This window comes from Palaemon carinicauda, chromosome 30, assembly GCF_036898095.1.
Source record: "Palaemon carinicauda isolate YSFRI2023 chromosome 30, ASM3689809v2, whole genome shotgun sequence".
Classification (NCBI taxonomy): Eukaryota; Metazoa; Arthropoda; class Malacostraca; order Decapoda; family Palaemonidae; genus Palaemon; species Palaemon carinicauda.
In genome coordinates this window covers 61,218,165-61,235,883 of record NC_090754.1, presented here as the reverse complement: position 1 = coordinate 61,235,883, position 17,719 = coordinate 61,218,165, and the positions used below count along the sequence as shown (strand labels likewise).

The following is a 17,719-nucleotide window of genomic DNA, read 5'->3' as shown; positions in this document are numbered from 1 at the left end:
TTGGTTAATATAGTCTGTGCATATTAAAATTCATTTGTTTGCACATGCGCGTTAGAGACTACTGGTGAAGGTTTCCAGGACGGTGGCTGTCCTTGGACATACTGGTTGAGGTTTGTGGTGGCGATGGTCACGTGATCAGTTGCTACTGAAGGAACCTTCCATCAGGACGACATGGCTTGAGCCCAAAAAATTGGCTTATTGAGAAAGTCTTTTAAGATTTTCGGTGATCAATCTACTCTGAAGATGTGTTTTAATTCTTTCATTCTACCTTGTTTCCAGTATTGTTCTCCTGTCTGGTGTTCAGCTGCTGATTCTTTTCTTCATTTGTAGGACAGGAACTTCCGGTCTATTGAATTTCTTACTACTGATCTAGATATTAACCTCTGGCAACGTTGTTCAATTAGTTCGTTATGCATGTTGCATAAAATTTTTCCTAATTCTGATCATCCTTTAGATTCAGATCTTCCCGGACAGTTCCATCCTAGTTGTAATACTAGGCAGGCAGTTAATTCTAATAGTCAGGCCTTCTCCATCATGAGTCTCAATAGTACACAGTAATCTAGAAGTTTTATTCCAGCTGTTACCAAGTATGAATCAGATTTTTTACAGTTAGGCAGATATGCGAGAAATATTTAGCAAAAGGTAAGGAGGTGTATGTTGCGTTTATGGATCTGGAGAAAGCATATGATAAGAGTTGATAGGGAAGCAATGTGGAATGTGATGAGGTTATATGGAGTTGGTGGAAGGTTGTTGCAAGCAGTGAAAAGTTTCTACAAAGGTAGTAAAGCATGTGTTAGAATAGGAAATGAAGTGAGTGATTGGTTTCCGGTGAGAGTGGGGCTGAGACAGGGATGTGTGATGTCGCCGTGGTTGTTTAACTTGTATGTTGATGGAGTGGTGAGAGAGGTGAATGCTCGAGTGCTTGGACGAGGATTAAAACTGGTAGGCCAGAATGACCATGAATGGGAGGTAAATCAGTTGTTGTTTGCGGATGATACTGTACTGGTAGCAGACACAGAAGAGAAGCTTGACCGACTAGTGACAGAATTTTGAAGGGTGTGAGAGAGAAGGAAGTTGAGAGTTAATGTGGGTAAGAGTAAGGTTATGAGATGTACGAGAAGGGAAGGTGGTGCAAGGTTGAATGTCATGTTGAATGGAGAGTTACTTGAGGAGGTGGATCAGTTTAAGTACTTAGGGTCTGTTGTTGCAGCAAATGGTGGAGTGGAAGCAGATGTACGTCAGAGAGTGAATGAAGGTTGCAAAGTGTTGGGGGCAGTTAGGGGAGTAGTAAAAAATAGAGGGTTGGTCATGAATGTAAAGAGAGTTCTCTATGAGAAAGTGATTGTACCAACTGTGATGTATGGATTAGAGTTGTGGGGAATGAAAGTGACAGAGAGACAGAAATTGAATGTGTTTGAGATGAAGTGTCTAAGGAGTATGGGTGGTGTATCTCGAGTAGATAGGGTTAGGAACGAAGTGGTGAGGGAGAGAACGGGTGTAAGAAATGAGTTAGCGGCTAGAGTGGATATGAATGTGTTGAGGTGGTTTGGCCATGTTGAGAGAATGGAAAATGGTTGTCTGCTAAAGAAGGTGATGAATGCAAGAGTTGATGGGAGAAGTACAAGAGGAAGGCCAAGGTTTGGGTGGATGGATGGTGTGAAGAAAGCTCTGGGTGATAGGAGGATAGATGTGAGAGAGGCAAGAGAGCGTGCTAGAAATAGGAATGAATGGCGAACGATTGTGACGCAGTTCTGGTAGGCCCTGCTGCTTCCTCCGGTGCCTTAGATGACCGCGGAGGTAGCAGCAGTAGGGGATTCAGCATTATGAAGCTTCATCTGTGGTGGATAATGTGGGAGGTTGGGCTGTGGCACCCTAGCAGTACCAGCTGAACTCGGTTGAGTCCCTTGTTAGGCTGAAGGAACGTAGAGAGTAGAGGTCCCCTTTTTGTTTTGTTTCTTTGTTGATGTCGGCTACCCCCCAAAATTGGGGGAGGTGCCTTGGGTATATGTATGTTACCAAGTTGTGGAATGATCTTCCTAATCTGGTAGTTGAATCAGTAGAACTTCAAATGTTCAAAGTTGGAGCAAATGTTTTTATGTTGACCAGGCTGACATGAGTCTTTTTATAGTTTATCTATGACATATCTGTTTTTGACGTTAATAGTTTATAAAGGACATACTTGTTTTGACTCTGTTACTGTTTTTAGAATGATATAATGTTAATTTATTCTCATCATTTATTTATTTCCTTTCCTTACTGGGCTATTTTTCCCTGTTGGAGCCCTTGGGCTCATAGCATCTTGCTTTTCCAGCTAGGGTTGTAGCTTGGCTAGTAATAATAATAATAATAATAATAATTGTTTATTATTTCTCACATCATTCATTTATTTCCTTTCCTCATTGGGCTATTGTTCCCTGTTGGAGCCCTTGGTCTTCTAGCATCTTGCATTTCCAACTAGGGTTGTAGTTTAGCTAGTAATAATAATAATAATAATAATAATAATAATAATAATAATAATAATAATAATAATAATAATAATAATAATAATAACATTAAGAGTTTTACATAGTTACCCATTGCTATTGAAGACATTCTAAACTACAAAATATTAATGTTTAGATTTCATACTTGATGTTTAAGACAATGTTTGGTTTGGGCATGATTTTTTTAAAGGTTTAAATTCCATCTTGCACATTGAATAATATGGAGAAGAAAAGCACAGCATTATATAATGTTTTAATCAAATTTTTATAAAAGAATTATATTTAAAATTGCACACTAATTTGGTCTAATTTTTATCTATCAAAAGTTCAATTTGAGGAAAAAATATCACAGTACACCATAAAAAATACACAAATTTGACTATCTTTTATTGTTATTTGAATATAGATCTTTTTCAAATCTAGCAGCTTGAAGATTCACCGCATTTAATCACGCAAAAAATAAAAAACCATAAAATAGTTTATGTTAAAGAATGCTTGCCTTTTTTTTTACTTAAATCTATTGATTAATGTAGAATAGTTTGTAAATTACTCTTTTCGCATCAATTACTCCACAAAAGGTATTATCATTTGTTGAAGGCACCATATTCTTATAAAATATGTATAACCATAAATAAAACTAATGCATTAGAATGTAAATCTCTGGAGTGCCTCGTGGCCTGTGTGCATGAAGGTGAAATTCAATACATGTACTGATGAATACAGTATGAAAAAAAAACACATCAAATTCAGCACAAACCAATAGATGAACTCTACACCACTCTCCATCTGAAGACGGGTTAAGATGTTACAAAACTATATCGATGCATAATTAGTGCGTTGATCACTCTTCATACAGGGGATCCACGGGCAACACAAGATCCCCCCAGTAATCAAAAACCCTTAGTAGGGGGTTCTTTGCATCAGTGACAATCTTCAGAAGAATGGAATCAATGACATTGTTACACTGCTCTAAATCAAGAACGACTAGGTTTGGGAGCTTGTTGTAAATATCCCTAAATGAATCACCAGTTAGTTGCACAACTCCCACAAGATCCAAAACACGGATATGACAACAATTGTTGACAATGGCACTAATCCCAACGTCTGTTACTTCCCAACACCAATGTAGCACCAAATTTGTTAACTGTGGGCAAGAGTTAGCCATTGCAATTAACACTTTATCACTTATTAAAGAACATTCCCCAAAATTGATATGAGTCAGTAATGGCAATGGACCACCTTTAAAGAGTTTTTCTAGTCCTTCTGGTGACAGCTTGACACCTTTCCGGAGCTTCAAAAATGTCAGCTGCTTTAATCCATAGATACCTGAGAGTCCTGCATCAGTCATCTCTTCACAAAAGGAAATTCCAAGCATTTTTAGTTTAGTACAAGATGCTAAGGATTTATATGCACTGTCCGTTAGGTTTTCACCATCTAAAACCAAATGTGTAAGAGAATGCCCCACTTCTCTTGTCAGACAAATAACTGCATTGTCACGGATACCAGTTATACCATCTATATCAATGAATTCAAGGTGCTTGCACTGCTTAGCAATTTTCACAAGGCCTATGTTATCTAAGAAGTGGCAGTGTGACAAATTGAGATATCTCAGTAGACTGAAGTTTGCCATCACATGATAACATTCACTGCTGCACACCCGAGAACCCTCTACATTTAAATAGGAGAGATTGGGACAGTTTTCAACCAAATTTATAAAAATACTTTCTGTTAGGCCATCACAAAACTTTGCTGTAAGTTTTTCTAGTTTGTGGCAATAGGCTGCCGCTTGATTAAGGAGATCACCACCATCATCTCTACTTTGAAGTTCGAGGCTGACTAATTGAGAAGCCATAGTCAAAATCTGCTTAATCTTTTCCCCTTCAACTTTATGTTCAAAAGAGAATCTCAACTGCTTCCAAAGAGCAGGATCTTTTGACAATTTCCACCACCGAACACACACAGGGGATACATAAAGCAAATTTCATAAACATTCAAAAATGAAAATATGTAAAGTAATAACTCATCGGGAATTAATGAAAAGTAACATTTGTCCGAATTAACCACTTCACAATCATTAAACGAATCTTTGCTTTCCTTCCAAGCCTCAGTTCTTGAACTACTAGCAAGTGGGGCTGCCATTTTTGCCTTCTTAATCTCCTCTAATTTTCGTAAAACATGTTTTCTATATGAACAAACCTCACTAACCTGAATTGCAGAATTTACATATGGAGACTTGAAAGAACTGGAGTCCACACTAATATGGTCATTATCCAGAATCATAACATCCATCTTGCTTCAGCATGGTAAGATTCAAATAAAACATATATACCTCAACTGCCAGTATTTAGCACCAGCTACATATTCATTTCAATTTCATAAACATCTGAGGTAAAATAAATTACCACACCTTAAGAAGCAGAATAATGTTGCTATACAAATAGTGTTCTTATTGGTTAAAGAAGCTTGAGCCTTGTAGATTCTTCAAATGATGAGAGATAAAAATGCAGATGAAATCCGCAAAAAAAAAAAAAGTCCACTGCCCAGGAAAAGATGAGATGTGAAGCAGTTTCAAGTCTGTAAAGGAAATAAAATGTTCAATACTCCATACAGTAATTTTTCACTTGACCAACATGAAAATAATGTCTACTACAGTGAGTAAAAAGATATTCGACATGAAATTATTATACAATATATGAATGAATGATTCCGTCAAGCATAAAGATTAAAAAACCATCATAAAATAGTTTACATTACTGCCATCATACAACAAATGTTTAAGATAACTTGTACTTTTCATAGGTACACCAACCTATCTTTTAATCAGGAACTTTTCCAGACTTGAGCTTAAAAATCACAAATCTTGAAAAGTAATATATATTTTCTTAACTATACAAACCAAGTCCTTCAATAGAAGTATGATTTCAACATAGGTAGTGAGAAAAGTGAAGAAGAGCGGAATGAGTTCTGGAATGAATTAACTAGGTGTGTAGATGGACTGGGTAGAAGGAATTATGTAGTTGTCATGGGTGACTTAAATGCTAGAGTGGGCGCTGGAGAGGTAGAAGGTGTCATTGGGAAGTATGGCGTACCAGGTGAAAATGAGAGTGGTGAGAGACTGGTAGAAATGTGTGTTGAACAAGAGATGGTAATAAGTGCTAGCTTTTTAAAAAGAAAGATAAAAACAAGTATACATGGGTAAGAGTGGTAAATGGAAGAGGAGTAGAAAGGGCATTAATGGATTATGTGTTGATAACTAAAAGAAAGTTTGGAAGATTGAAAGACGTGCACGTGTTTAGGGGTATGGCTAACGGTATGTCTGATCATTTTCTGGTGGAAGGAAAATTAGTTGTAGCAAAAGAGTGGGGGAATAGAGTAGGTGGATGTAAAAGGGAGCTATTGAGGGTTGAAGAGCTAATAAAATGACAAATTCGTAGATAATTTGTATTTTTCCTAACTATACAAAACTTAGCTATTTAATAGGGGTATTACTTTCAGCGTAGCTGAAATGACGAGCCATTAAAATTTAATAAGGGTTTACTACCCACACCGTTAGTTAGCGAGGGTAGGGGAGGGTAGCTTGCTACCCCCCCCCCCCAAACACACCTGTGCTTGAGCTCACTTTGCTTGGAGGTAGGACTTCAAGGGGGATAGGGCTGGCGGACAAGTTTAATTAAATAGCTAAGGTTTGTATAGTTCGGAAAAATACAAATTATCTACGAATTTGTCATTTGTTCCATTACTGGAATACAAACCACGCTATTTAATATGGGTGATTCACCCATTAGGAAGGGTGGACGTCCCTGCCAGTCTGGCTTTTTGGCTTTGCCCGGGGGCTCGTTATTTGAGTGTGTAAGCACCCAAGAAATAAGGAGTCCCTGCACCTCGCTAAAACCTTGCTACGCAAGGACTGCGGCCTACGCAAGCTGTGTGTGAAGGTATGAAGAAGTGAGACTCATCCTAGGAAGTTGTCCTGAAGTTCTTTAGATGGGAACTTGTAGCCTAGGACTTTCCCAATACCACCTCGTCAGGGTATGGGAACGTAACAGTATTAGTCTTAATACTGGGAACACAAGGAAGCATGGTTTACCCGCAGTGGTTTGAGGTCAGCTATGCAGAGAACCCAGGATGCTGCTTTCCCGACGAGAGGGTAGGATGAAGAAAAGAATAAGAGCCAGTCAAATCTTTTCATTCACGCAGACTAAAACCAGGTAACAGTACCCTCACCCTACTGCTACTTGTCCAATAAGGAGCTTGAGGTATATAACCAGCTGTTGTGCAGCCACCACTGGACCGATAGAGATCGTATCGAGTTCCTGTGGTTACGTCTTGCAGGAGAAAGGTTGTGAAAGTCACCAGGAGCATTCACATGCTTTCTTGTAAAACCTGCGTCACAGAGTAATCTGCTAAGAAGGACCAGGGGCATAGTTATGCCCCTGACACTGTGAGTCGTCATGTCGAGATGATGTTTCGGCGATCCTCCTCTAGTCTCTCTCGGTGCTGACAAGAGGAGGGACCCGGGCCGGCTGTTGCCGTTTTCTTTAGGTAAAGTCTCATACCTCACCCTGCGGTACAGTAACCTAGTTGAGACTTGTGTAGGCTCCGTCACCTCTAGAGACTGTGTCTGGTGACATACTCAGCGACAAAACTGACCCTTGTCTTTCTCCCTTCTCAATAATGGGCGATGTCGAAAGAGAGACCATGAAGTTCCTTGACTCGTATGGTTGCTGTCCGAGTGTGTAGGAACATTGTGTTCTTAAATCAAGAGGAAATTTGTTGCCTGGTGAAGTGGAACACAAGGAGGTCCCTTTAGGGATCGGAGATTGAACTATGTTCTGAGAGGAAGGTCTCAATTCTGACTGGGTAAAGGCAAGTAGTAAGTCCGTATGAGTTAGGAAAAGTCTATCGATGAAAGGGTGTCCCTTTCTTTCAGTATGAAGGTGAAGGATCAAGGTTGAGTGATCATCTTTACCTATCGAAACTGAATAGGGGATCTTTTCCTCTTGCATATACTTGAGGATTCCGCTATTGCTGAAATCGAGGTATCGAGAGAAGAGACACTTTCCCATGACGCCCACCCCACAAGACGTGATACTGCCTGGTAGACTGATGCTGAGGAACTCCTCCGGTATCTAGACAACCTCTTCGCAAAGAGGTATTGGGTAGTCTTCAGGCGTACACTCATAGCAAAGCTATAGCTTGTGGTAGGTGTTGAAGTGGGTTGTCTGATATGCGGAGAAGGTTCTCTTGGAGGCTCTATCAGGAGCTGTAAAAGGTTTGGAGACCTTTCTGCATAATGCCATAGCGGAGCTAGGAGAGTCCTTGAGAGGTTGACCGATGTTCTAGCCTTGTTGAGTACCCTTCTCTAGATAAAACAGGGACGAGACGTAAACATCATTGTTGTACCCACTGTTGTTGCCAGAAAGCCTTGGGGTCTAGGGCTGGTGAGCAACGGTAGCCTGAGGTTTAGGGGCATTGTGAACAGACCCCCTAGTTGGAGGACCTCGTAAAGTCGGGACTTTGTCGGCTACATGGCGATCCAAAGTCCATTCGGTATACCTATCGAGATGCTGTGCACAGATTGTCGGCGGGCCTGTTCTACCAGTCTGGAATGAAGAGGGCTGAAAGTGGTACCGAATGGGCGTTGGCCCATCTTAGTGTTTATAATATTAGATGGGAAGATTCTACAAGCAAGATCCTATTTGCTTGTCGATGTGCGTCTCTATGTGGTGTGCGGTGTGTCATCCATCACATCACTGAGTGGTCTGTTAGGAACCGATGAAGCTGTTGAAGGACCGGAAAGTTGGCCTTCATCTCTTAAGAGATCTAAGTGAAGGTACCTTCGGGCTCTGTCCAGAGGGCTGAGGTTGTGTGGTGCAGCACTATGGTCCCTCCTTTCTTCTTTTTCCAACTCCAGTCTCCTGGAATGGAAGTCGTTCTTGTTTCAAGAAGGTTTTTGTGGAGATTGGTGTCTAGAATCATTCCCAAATACACCAGTCTCCTGGGAGGGAAGTAGGGAAGATTCCGTAGGTTTACCCTGATTACTGGATCTTGGTAAAAAGACTTCAGAAATTCCAGTGTTAATGCAAGGTTGCCACTGAGTCTGCTAAGGTCAGTCAGTCGTCCCGAGAGAGCGGAGACGGAAGCCAATCCTGTGAGACCAGGATGGGTGCAATGGAAAGACCGAAGCACAGTGCCTTGAACTGGTGTTTCTTGTTTGTCTAGACTGAATCTTCCAATCTTCCTAGATGGATGGTTTGGACCTGGGAGTAAGTGTCCTTAAGGTCCAGTGTGCAAATGAAGACCTGAGGTCTTAACCCTCGATCGAACTCCAACATGGAGTGGGCATCGACCCAAAGGGACAGCTCCTTGGTGATCCTTTTGTATGGAAGATTGTCGACGCTGGAGTCTTGACTCGTGTCGTAAAGGAACAGGAGCGATATCCAGTGTAAGGATTTTTCTCTGAGAGAATTTCTTTAGAAGGAAGGCCACGCTTAGCCTTACCACACGCCCAGATGGGATTGATGCTATTCCTTAGAATAGAATTAATCTGGCGAATGTTAATCAATGGTTAACCATTGGGTATCGTGGATACTGTGCAGTTGGAGAGTGCTCGCAAGTAGTTCCCTGTTGGCAAGCCGTTGATGAGGGTTGTCGAACGTTTACCGATCACTTTAGCGTGATGGCAAACGGCCAGTAGCGAGAAGTATGTTGCATAACTTCTGATCTAGGAACTACAGGAAGCGGTTGACTAGTAAGTTCAAGTCACGAACTGCTGGCAAATAACAGATGACCATGAATCGGTGGTCTGTGCGCCGATGGTGAATTCGAGAACAGCCAGCTGATTATGATCCCCCTGTTTGGTCAGAGATGAGCAAGCTGAAGATGGGCTGGTCAGAGATCAGCGAGCTGAGTTCTATGATCGAAGAAGGATGAGCTGCCCATCAGTGATCTAGTGATTAGCAAGCTGATGACTGGTTATTGACTAGCAATCGATGATTGGAAATGCTAGCAATTGGAGATCGTTAGTCATTGGAGGGACTAGAGGTCACAGATCAGCATTGAGCTAGCAATTAGCGATCTGGTGATCGGCGACCTAGCGATCAGTAAACTGTAAACTAGCCATTAGCAAAGAGTGATCTAGAGATCAGTTTGCTGCCGCTAGTCTGTCAAGGAAAAAAAAAAGAAACTTTAGAAGAGACAGGGACCAAGGATTCCCAGATTCGATTCCCTTGTAGGATGGAATCTTCGGGATCTTGAATCCTCTGCGGAGAATTCTTCTTTTCCCGGTGGCAATGTTTATGGGCTTGTGGAGAGGAATAAGGCAATGGTGACCTGTCCAAAAAGTTTTACTCCTTTTTACTGACAATTGCACGAGTGTGTAGGTGAGTCTGGAGCGATTGCACACAGGATGGTGCTGGTACTTAATACCTGCCTGGAGAGCAGGCAAGCGCTGGTTCTTAGACAAGAGCTGGTGCATTGGATCTGCGAGCCTTGACTCTTTGGTAGGAGCTGGCATATGAATCCGGGGACCGTAACTGCGCAGCAGGGCGCAATAAAGTGAGGAAGATCGCTGGCGCACCGTAAGGCACTGCGTAGTTTATGCATTCTCCCTAGAATGCACCGAAGCGTGTGACAGGTTGCGCAAGAGTGGGAGCATTGGCGCATGCGTGAGAGTACTACGTGGAGATTGTTGGCGCGTGCGTGCCGAAGACCATCGGCACCCGCACGTTGAAGACCATCGGAGCGCACGGAAGGCTGTATGCACTCAAGATTATTGGAGCGCGCACACGCGAAGGCCGTCGGAGCGCGCCCGCGCGAAGGCTGTCGGTGCGCTTGCACGTTAAAGACTATTGGCGCACGTGCAGGATACCATCGGCGCCCGCGCGCAGAAGAAAGTCGGCACGCACACGCACAATACTGTTGCTGCGCGTGCGGGAGACCCCAGGTGCTTGCGTGAGGGAGAAAGTCGGCCATGCGTGCGGAACTGTTGCCGCGCGCGCGTGCAAGACTTTGAAGAGTGCGCAAGAGCATTGGTGCATGCGCGCGTGGAAAATCATCGACTCACGCGCAGGAGACCATTGGCACCGGCGCGCGCGTGGAACACTATTGGCGCGCGCGCGGGAGACCATCGGTACCCGCACGTGGAAAAGATCGTCGGTGCTTGCGTGCGTAAGAAGATCGGTGAGCGCGCGCGTGCGCGAAATGCTTGCGTGCGAAGGTAGAGGTGCGCGCGCGGAAGATTGTCGGCGCTTGCGAGCGTAAGAAGATCGGCAAGCGCGCACAGGAAACCATCGGTACCCGCGCGCGGAAGATCGTCAGCGCTTGTAGGTTGGAGGGTCAGCTGGCCGGACGATCAGGAACTGGGATGTGCCCTTTAAAAAAAGGCTAGCATCCCTCGATGAGGACTGTAAGCAGGTCTGCTTTAGAGTCCAGGACCGAAGTTCTTCGTTGCAGCGCAAGGTTGCGCTGGTAGATTGGTAGGTCAGCTGGCAGGATGATCAGGAACTGGGATGTGCCCTTTGGAAGGGCGAGCATCCACCGATGGGACCTAAAAGGTCCGTGTTAGAGTCCAGGACCGAAGTCCAAAGGACTACGCTGCAGCACAAGGTTGCGCTGGTAGATCGATAGGTCACTGGAAGGTCTGCTTGATCCTCCTAGGAGGTGTCTCTACGAGAGGCCTCTCCCGCAAACAAGAGAGGTGACCACTTCATAGAAGAGACTTGAAGACACTCGTGATGACGCCCCTTAGGGCCGTTGGATCAGCAAGCTGACCTTATCAGTAGCGATCCTCCGAAGAGGAGTCTCTATGAGTGGCCTCTCTCGCAAACGAGAGAGGTGACCACTTCATAGAAGAGACTGTAATAAATCATTATTATTCACAGTCAGAGAAATATCCTCCTCCAGGGGAGGAGGGGGAGCTGCCTCGCTATGGGAGGCAACGCCCTCTCCCGCACCCCGGGATAGGTCAACAGAACTACGGCCTACGCTACCACTCGACGGCTTCTTGGGAGAAACCGATCAAGTGGGAGCTTCGGAGGAGGTTTGGGCTACGGAAGAAGAGTCCTTGGGATTTTATCTCTTCAAAGAAACTTTTAAAGGAGAAATATCCCGTTTGGACTTCTTCCGGCGCCAGGCAAACCTCTCCCACTGGGAGGTAGACCACTCCCTACACTCACCACATACGTTACCACTATCACACCGTTGGCCCCTACGATGAGGACACAAGGTGTGGGGATCTGTGTCGACCGCCGACATATACGTGCCACAAGGGCGGTCAGGTAACCAGGGACACTTACGCATGAGGGCAGAGGCCAACTTCACAACACTCTGGAAAAAGGAAAAGCAAAAACAGATTAATAGCTGACAAAAAGCGAGGGTGAAAGCGGACACGTCCGTCTGCCACCCGAGCCAAAAGCAAAGTGAAGTATTCACAGGTGTGTGTGAGGGGGGGGGGGGTAGCAAGCTACTCCTCCCTACCCCCAGCTAACTAGCGGTGGGGTAGTAAACCCTTGTTAAAAATCTAATGGCTCGTCATTTCAGCTACACCGAAGTAATTACCCATATTAAATAGCGTGGTTTGTATTTCATTTACGGAACAATTGGCTGTTATAATTATGAGGTGTCGGTAGTTACTGGCAGGTAATGGGGAAGCCAGCCCCACTGCCCAGCCAGCACACAGAGTACCTACTTTAACCTTAAACCTAAGACTTGTAGGGTGGTTAAGGCGGAAAGTTTAACTTAAAATACTCGTGTTTGTTTAGTTAGGAAAAATGACAAATCTAAAAATAATTTGTATTTTTCCTACTATAAAAACCTGGAACTCTTTACAGTGGAGATATATTTCAACTGAGGCTGAAACTAGCGATTTAAGCTTTTGCGAGGTGTAATTACCCTTTGCTAGTTGGAAGAATGGGGTGGCGGGAGTAGAAGAGCACTAGTAACAAACGGTCACTTTGCAATTGTGGTAAGACTTCCAAGAGACTCACTCAATGGTGTGTGGAAGTTCAAAACCATCTGGCTGGTGACTGTCCAGGGTGACACTCTGTGCTTTTCACAAGCTGTTTAGAGGGCACACTGACACCTCGTTGCCCTTGCAGGCTGACAGCTGGAGAAACCCATACTTGAGGTAGAATTTAGCCATGTGACTTGACCAGGTAAGCATAAATTTGGAGCTTAACTTCTCACATAACCTAGACACCGTCTGACTCCACCTCGCTTGGAGAACAGGGACATAACAAATATATACAGTAAACATATATCAGGTTACACAAGGGACAATAGTACCCACCTGCAGTTAGAGGAGATCAGCTTGCTGAGTTCCTTAGATGCTGGACCCCAAGACCAAGAGAGGGGAGAAATAGGAAGCGGCCAGTCACTCACACATTCATCCTAGACTTACTTGTGAGTATCATCTGCCCTCAACTGACTGTTACTTGTCCTACAAGGGAGCTGAGACGTTATCGACCACATGCTGTGCAACCACCACATGTCCTAAAGTGAATGTATCCAGGTTCCAGTGGGTTATGTCTTGCAACTAGTGGGCAGTAAATGTTGTTTACCATTTCCACATGCCCTCTTGTAGTAAATATCACAGAGAAATTCCTCTTGAACGCCATGGATGTGCAGACACCCTTGACGTCGTGAGCACGGGGAAAACGAACAGAAGGTGAGGAACCTGGTTCAATGGCTCTCTCGATTACCTGTCTAATCCAGGCGAATATCAACGCTTACGCGTTGGCGCGCATCAGAAGATCGTTGGCTAACGACCCTCGACGATCGCGCGCAGGAAACCATCTCGTGCGCGGGCGATCTACAGCATTTACGCGTTGGCGCACAACAAAAGATCATCGACCAGCGATCCTAGACGATCGCGAGATCACGCGCGGGCGTTCATCAACGCTTACGCGTTGGCGCGCATCAGAAGATCGTCGGTTAACAATCCTCGACGATCACGGGATCGCGCGCGGGAAATAATCCCGTACGCGGGGCGCGTCAATGATTGCGCACGGGACACCATCCCACACGGAGGCAATCATCAACGCGTACGCATTAGCACGAGCAGAAGATCGTCGGCTAACTCGTAGATCAGGAACTGGGATATGTCCCTAAAAGGGAGGGCATCCCCTGAAGAGGACCCGGAGGTCTACTTCAGTGCCGATGATCAACTGAGGGACTGCGAAATACTCCAAGGAGTGGTCTCTGTGAGGTACCTTTCCCGCAAACGGGAGAGGTGTCCTTCGTAGAAGAGACTTAGAGACACCGTAGGCTGAAACGCTGGTGAGCGCCAGTGCGCTAACTCAGGAACCCCAACGATGTGTGCAAAATGCGCAGGGAACGTTGGTAGCAGCCTGACTGAATACTGGAACGGGGTGTCTCTGAGGGCAGACTCAGGAACAACAGGAACAGCAGTCGAGCGCAAGCGCGTAAGGGAACGTTGGGCGCAGGTGATACCTGGCACTTAAGGGACTTACTCAAGGTGTGAGAAAGTCTCTCCTGCCCCGAAGAGAGGAGCCCGTTAGATAACGGGGGCGTGGGCACCCAAGGCGCGTCTGCAATCAGGAACGGATAAAGCAGGCAACAGGTACACTGAGGAGTAGTTGCAAGACCCCGAAGGGTCAATGCAACAAGAAACCGAAGTTTCTCCGTCACTAATCACCGAAGTGTAGAAGTGACTAAAGTTACAAGAGCCCTAGGGAACTGCGTAACTAAGCTCCGAGACCCCGAAGGGTCAGGGAAAAAAAGGAAACCAAAGTTTCCCTGTCACTAAACACCGAAGTGTTAGTGACTGAACAGCAAGCTGTTGTAAATAGGAACAATCCTCCGAAGAGGAGTCTCTATGAGTGGCCTCTCTCACAAATGAGAGAGGTGAGCACTTCGTAGAAGAGACTGGTGATGGAGCCCCGAAAGGCCCTGAGATCAGCAGACGTAACAGGAACAATCCTCCGAAGAGGAGTCTCTGTGAGTGTCCTCTCACGCGAACGGGAGGGGACACTTCGTAGAAGAGACAAAAGGAGCAATCCTCCGAAGAGGAGCCCTTAGTGAGGCCTCCCTCGCGAACGAGAGAGGGCCAGACTGAACCTGCAGCTGCTCAGCCCCTTGAGCGTAGCCACAGAAACAACCGCTCAGCCCCAAGAGCATAGTCGCTAGTACCATGGTCTAGCCTTGCAACCACTCAGCCCCTTGAGCGAGTCACAAGGGCGGCCGCTCAGCCCCAAGAGCATAACCGCCTAAAGACCAAGGAAGTAAAAAGGGAAGTTAACTAACTACCCTGGAGGCGAACCTCCTTATCGTTCTAGGATGCAATGAAGAGCTGGCAGAAGTCATGGGGAAACTTCTAAGAGAAGGAAACGCCCCTGACGAACGCCTAGAGACGGCAGAGAAGCCGACTCCCCAGGATAACAGGACAGCTCTGCTTCAAAGGCACACAATAGGCACGAAGAAACAGCATCGCAAACTGGAAAATAAAAAAAAATAATTATTTAAGAGAAATTCCCCTGGGTGAAACTCCGAAGAGAAACCCCGAGGGAAAAAATATAAGAACGAAAGAAGGTATGCGGCCCCCTCCCCACCCGGCATGCCCAGGTGAGGGGGGGGGAAACAAAGTTAACAAACAGAATTATAACATTATAATTATGCAACTGACTTTGAATGTTCTAAGGATCACCGACCCCCGAAGGGACGTGAGCCCTGAGCTGAAAAGTTAAAACACAATTATGTTCATAAAAAAATAATTGAGAGAAATAAACAAAACAGCGACTCGGACTGAGAAGCTATCGTAGGAGTAGTACGGAGTAAGAGGTAAACGACCTCAAGAGATGGGCTGGACTCCACGAAAGGCAACCATGATGGCCTAGAAGTGCAAGGCCGTGATCACGGAAAGATCGTGGTGGCCTAAGCCGGCAAACTCTAGCAGACGTACACAATACACACCGCACAACACCGAAAGCAAAGGAAACTTACATTTTCTATACACAAAAATATATATAAACATCAGAAATGTTTAAATATATCCAGTATAAGAAAAGGAAAGTTAAAAGACAAAACAATAATGGCCGTTAAGAGAGCATAGGAGCGGAAACCTCCGATCACTATGCGAGCCAAAAGTAAAGTGGAGTATTCTCCGGTGTGTGTGTGAGGGAGAGGGGTAGCTAGCTACTCCTCCCCCACCCCCCGCTAACTAGCGGTGGGGTAGGAAACCCTCGTTAAAACTTTATGGCTCGTCATCGGCTGCGCCGAAGTAATTACCCCATGTAAATAGCGTGGTTTGTATTCAGTTACGGAACAACTTAAATTTAAACCAACACCACAACTAAAATAAGTATATAAGTGTTTATATATTTTCATAAATAAGGGTACGACCGCCATCGTCCACACAAAGCTCAACTGTCTTTAAAGGCACACTTCTACAGCTCTGTAATCAACAGTACATTTTATGGCATCTGCCGTAAATGCCTCACTGATTGTGGTTGTGGTTATCATCATCATCAGCAGTAGGAACCTAAATCAGGTCAGGTCATTAACAATTATATAGCCCTAAAGAGCAGTCCAATCAAAGTCCTTTATCATAAGCCTGGTCAGCAACAATCAAGTCCACATTAAAAAAAATTCTTCGCTCTCTATCGAACTATAATCAAAGATAAATAATAAACTGTTTCTATCATTCACAATCACGGCAAGTAAAGATAAACAATACTTACTGATAAGAAAAAAAATTCTTTCCAGGCTAGTGGAAAAAAAGAATAACAATCCAGCATTTGCAAACACAAGTGCTTCTGGCTGCAGTTAATCATAAAAGCATTTGCCCAAGACATTCATTACTGTCCTAACCTAGCCAAAAAAAAATCTTTCTTACTACACACACATTTTCTTTCTCTCTCTCTACAGACTGGAGGGACTGTGATGCTCCCACTACCTGGGCATAAGTTCTCTTCCTTGCCACATTAACCCTCCTTGACCAAGGTAAGGCCACACTTTTCTTGGTGGGCCTCAGTATGTCAGAGAGGAGGTCAAAGACCATGACCTTGCCCTCTGCTGGAACTTGATCTGGTTCCCCTGCTGACGACCTTCCTTATGCAGGAGAGGACTTGCAGGAAGAGATGGTCTGCATCTTTCTGCTCTAAGAGAGAAATCTTGGGGCTGGCAGACACAGGCAGCACCTTGTCAGTGTTCTAAACCATCGTTGAAAGGTTCCTCCTCCTCCCATCTATACCAGCCTGGGGATGGCCCAAGTCATCGACAAAGTTCCTTCTTGCAGAGAAATGAGCTCTCGAAGGAGGACGCAGTGTTCTCATCTTATGAAAACGGGCACTGGGATCAATTAATGAACTGGAGCGAGGCATGGAAGAGTTCACTATCCTTCAGTGAAATCCCAGGTGGGGAGACTAATCAGAAGGCTGTCTCTCCCATGGGCAATCAACGGCTTTTGCCCCTGTTGGTAATTCTCCCCAGACACAAGAGGAATGTTGAACAGTGGTTGGTGAAGGGTAGCTCTCTCTCGTAAGGGAAGGTTGTCCAACATCTGGAGGCGGAACATCCCTGGCTGAGCAAACCCAAGGTTCACCCCAGAGGGATCCCCTGACAAGTCACTTCAAGGAATACTTGTCAGCAACTGCTCACGCCCGCCAGCCAAAGCAAAGAAAACGTTGGGACTACCAGGGGCTGAGGCCAGGACAATTGGATACACGAGGCTCTTTCAGCCCGCGACCTACGGCATTTTCTATGCGAGTAGCAGGCCTGGTTACCCAATCAATTATCTACACATGTACTAAACGGTGGACATTAAGATGGAAGAAAATTGGGGACGGGCGTAAAAGGAAGTTGATGATGGGGACGAGCGAAGTAAACTGGCACTTCACCTGTATTAATACCTGCAGCACCACGTCCAATGGACTTACTGAACTAAACACCTTTAGGAAAAGCTATTCCTAGACTAATTCCCACTATCGAGAAGACGTACATTTTATATTGATTCCGGTACAATTAAAAAAAAGTCAACTAACAATGATTCCACTGGATGGCATTTAGAAAAGATCTAGCTTATAGGTAACCCTGTTTACCTGTCAACCTTATATATATAGAAATAGCCTATTTTGCTCACAATATTTATCAATGCTTAATACATACATACCCAGCCTTCTTGAGGACTTTTACATTTAATTAAGGCATTAAATATAAACGCAATACTTGACATAGATGAGCAACTGTTCTTCCACAGTAAAATGTAAACAAACTTTTCA

The 17,719-nt window shown here is 44.7% G+C and overlaps 1 pseudogene; it reads right to left on the bottom strand.

The window, feature by feature from the left end:
* Window positions 1–2,723: 2,723 nt before the first annotated feature.
* Window positions 2,724–17,719, bottom strand: LOC137623208 (F-box/LRR-repeat protein 20-like; annotated as a pseudogene).